Below are 4,160 nucleotides of genomic sequence, written 5' to 3' on the forward strand. Positions count from 1 at the left end.
TAGCACACCATGAATTGAACCCCCCAAATTTAGCTAGGCCTAAATCAATGTATTGATCAAAGTTGACACCTTCAAACTTCAAATAAAAGCTAATATCTAATCGGTCTCTTGAATGCAACTAAATCATGTAGTCAAGCTATATAGATAGACTAAATCGAAAACAAAGAGAGAGTTTTATGATAATTGAAGCGTACGTATACATCAAATTTAAAACTATGTTATGTTGAAGATGAATACCCTTGAGATGTGGTAGCCTAATTAGGGACTCAAGGGGGGTGTTTTGGAAATTTTGGAGAATCATAAGGGGGTATTTCGGATTTTTATATAGGAAAAATAACAGAAATCACCAATTTGAAGTTTCTCAAGCGTATACACAACACAATTTCATAATCAAGATTCATCAATAAGACCATATATATAGCATTACAATACAAATAAACATCACAATTGATAATCCAAGGAATACACATTTATATAAATAGTTGATTTATTTCATATATATAAGCCCCAAAAATATGATAACACCCACAAAAAAAATAAATTGGAAATCCAATGACTCCAACTAAAAAGTAGAAGTTGAAATAATAAAATTAAGGGTATCAACCTAGCTAAAGAGAAGCATATATCAAATAATATAGATAATACTATATGATGAGTTATATAATTCTCACCTTAATTATATATATATGCCATCTCTAATTAGCTTAATTAGCTAGGAAAGCCTTTTTTATAAATCAATAAGATCACATGTTACCTTGATCATCATCACCTCCTCTTTGATCAACATTATTCATGTCATTCCAAGGTAAATAAGGGTAAGGCTGCATCATCTGTGAGTTAAGATCAGACGGCTGATAATAGCTTCCAAACTGATCAAGAGGCGGCCGAGGAGGAGGAGGAGGAGGAGGTGGAGGGATACCCCCCATCCCCTGCATTGCGCCCGTGGTAGAGTTGATATCGTTACAAGCGTAACGAAGAAGATCCGCATTGGCAGCATCAAGCTCCTTTTGAAGCTTTTGTACTTGGCGTTGAAGGTAAGAAATGGCTCCTACACAGCCGTAGACGGGGTCCCTGACCCTCGCCTCGGCCTCGTAGGCTAAGGAGTTGACGGCGTCCTCCCTCTGGTGAGGGAGGAGCTCGTTGAGGAGTTTGGTGACGTTGCTTGCTCCGAAGATTTTGTGAACGCTGGCGAATTTTTGAGGCTCTTCGGGAGGGAAATAGGGCGCGAATATGCACCCTGGCATACATTTTCTACGCAGGAACTTGCAGGCTGCACACGGTGAGTTGTAGGAGCTTGATGATGCCATTTTAGTGTCTACTTTCTTCTGTGTCACATTATACAATGTAATAAAGATGAAATGAAAAGAAATAGTCTAATTTCATGAACAAGATATTAAAAGAGATGTATGTTTTGAGATTCATTTTTTAGTGATTGGTAAAAAGAATCAAGAATCAAGATTGAATCAAATTAGGTTAGCTAAGGTAGAGAGTTTTTCAGAGTATGTTGTAACATGATTTTATTTCTTCACAAATTAATGTTACATACATCATAAATTTATAACTATAAATGAGGTTTTTCATCATTATAAAAGTAGTATATTTGATTTGTTTTTTACTTTTGATGATTCTTTGTTTATCCCAAAAATACAATATAATGGTATATATATATATATATATATATATATATATATATATATATATATATATATATATATATATATATATATATATATATATATATATATATATATATATATATTTTTCAAACAAAGTTTAGATAATATTCTAACATGCAAAAAAAGTAAAGAAAAAAAAAAAAACTTCTTTGGTGGATTTATTATTGACAAAATAATATTATTATAATTCCCCAGTTTGATATGCACTTAAAAAACTTTTTTTTTTTAAAAAAAAAACCCATAAATTAATCAATGAAATATAAAATTGTTGATGATTTTTTGTTAATCACATATAATTCAATGAAGATACAAAACAAAAAAAAAATTAGACCTCCCTGGCCTTGTGATTATAAAACACATCCCAATTTAAAAACAAAACCAAATCAAATAAAAGCCCTTTTTTGCATTTAATATATTTTTTTAAAAAAAAAAACTCAACTTAAGAACACTAACACTCCATCCAGGCAAAAAAGAAAAAAGAAAAGAAAACACACCCAAGAAAATTGCAAAAAAGAAGAAGAAAAAACTCAACCAACTTCATGATTTGGCAAATTGATATTTGACAAATCAAATTTCAAAAACAAAGATATCAATCTTAAAAATTGTCTTTCTCTCTCTCTCTCTCTCTGTCTAATTTCTGTTTCTCTCTCTTTTATACTCCTCCATGTGAAAAAATCCTAAAGAAATGAAGACAATAATCATGATGATCATAAGCAGCTATTATAGACTAACAACAGTACACACACATACATACTCTTCTGATTCATGGGATCTAGTCCTTTTTTATTTTTTTTTTCAATTTTCCCTTACTTTCTCACCTCACCTCTTTCAACAACCTAAGCTAACAAGATACTACTACAACTCTATATTATATTTAATTTATAATATAAAGTTTTCATAAAATTCAAAACCATAGGTTATAACTTTCATGTGTTATAACCTAAGCTATATATATATATACACACACTAGATCAGACTTGATGTCTTGAAGCTAAGACAACATCAACAGCAGTAGTATGTAGTAGGCTATATATTCAAAAGGGTAGGTGCTTGTTTCTTACACTTTACCTAAAAAAAAACAACAATCATATAGGAGAATTTAATTTGTTTAAGCTGCTTCTGCTGCATATCTTTATTATTTTTCCTGTTTATTTCTCTGATCCAAAAATAATAAACCAGGAAAAAAAATGAAGGAAATAATTAAAAAAACAGTACCTCTTTTATATTTTTTTTACACTTTCCTTGTGTTAAGGCTTTATTTTCCAAAGAGTTTTTCTTGTTGTACCCTGATATTAAGAAAAGATAATAAACTGTTATTATCGTTGGTTTAAGTTGTAGATCACTAGAAGTACCGAATTGAACTGAAGTGATTGAGATTTATGATGTGATCATATTAAGAAGAGGGGGTGGGGGGGGGGGGGGGGAGAGAAATGAAAAACCCTAATTAGTAGGGGAAAAAAGGAGAGAGAAAATGTGTGATAAGAGGGAAGATTATTTGCAGAGAATGAAGAAGAAATTGATGATATAAATTTATGACAAAAAGGAATGGAAGGAAGGCAAAGAGCATTTTTAGTGGAGGGGAAATCAGCAGGAGAGAGAATTCAAGGCTAAAAGACAAAATAAAAGTGTAATTAATGGGGCACTATTTTTATTTATTTTTTGAAAAATTAAATTAAATTTGAGGAGAGGGGAAGAGGGAAGAAGGGAGGGGGGGGGGGTATAGACTATAGTATGATATGATACTGCAAAATTAATAATATTACTATAAGTGTTTGTGGGGTTGTCTCCATTTCTGCTCCTCTAATCTAGATTGATCTCCTGCTCCCCCTTACTGATCATGCACCCTGAAAATAAAATAAAATAAAATAAAATAAAAATTTCTACCTTCAGTCTAGAATCTGATTTTTACTAAACTAAAATTACTTTTAAACTATAAAATAAGAGTAGAAATAAAGTCTGATGAAGACAGCATATATAGTTTGGTGAGGTAAAAAACAACAAACCCTAACATGGGATCTGATGATTAATTTGGTGAATTGAGATTGTAAAAAGATACGTTCACAGACTGTACAGGTTGCGAAGACAAACGAATAATCAACACGTTGGATATGGCTAATAATTATTTTAGATATGGCCCATATCCTTTGCCTTTCTTATTGTCTTAACCTGGGGTAAGTAGTAAAATATCCTTGGATAATATGGATTATTGAGATTAAGAATATGATAATTGTACACTCACTTATTAGGTTGTATAATTTTACTTATGAACAATAACCATCCTAATCATTACTCCTAAATAAGGTCCTATCACTTTCAATACTATACCTTGGCCAATTCTAAGAGAATCAAGATGAGATGTGACATATATAAGTAGATTACAAAATCCAATAGCGTTTGGTTCTATCATAAAGATGCTTACACTTTAATTTATTGCTATTATTAATATTGTTGTAGATAATACTATTAACATGGTTGCTATCAATA

At 31.1% G+C, this 4,160-nt stretch overlaps 1 pseudogene across 3 annotated transcripts; it reads right to left on the minus strand.

Moving 5' to 3' along the window:
- Positions 1 to 510: 510 nt before the first annotated feature.
- LOC145589769 (protein LATERAL ORGAN BOUNDARIES pseudogene) lies at positions 511 to 3,496 on the minus strand (annotated as a pseudogene). 3 transcript variants are annotated; one of them, XR_014101812.1, is made up of 3 exons: positions 3,440 to 3,496; positions 2,892 to 2,962; positions 511 to 1,325 (listed from the first exon to the last, which is right to left on the minus strand). The product of XR_014101812.1 is annotated as a protein LATERAL ORGAN BOUNDARIES pseudogene, transcript variant X2 (transcript). The 3 variants fall into 3 exon arrangements; XR_014101806.1 differs by lacking the exon at positions 3,440 to 3,496 and having other exon boundaries at positions 511 to 1,322; positions 2,892 to 3,083; XR_014101813.1 differs by lacking the exons at positions 2,892 to 2,962; positions 3,440 to 3,496 and adding an exon at positions 2,171 to 2,609.
- Between the last annotated feature and the right edge of the window lie 664 nt (positions 3,497 to 4,160).

Source organism: Chenopodium album, chromosome 2 (assembly GCF_948465745.1).
Source record: "Chenopodium album chromosome 2, dcCheAlbu1.1, whole genome shotgun sequence".
Taxonomy (NCBI): domain Eukaryota; kingdom Viridiplantae; phylum Streptophyta; class Magnoliopsida; order Caryophyllales; family Amaranthaceae; genus Chenopodium; species Chenopodium album.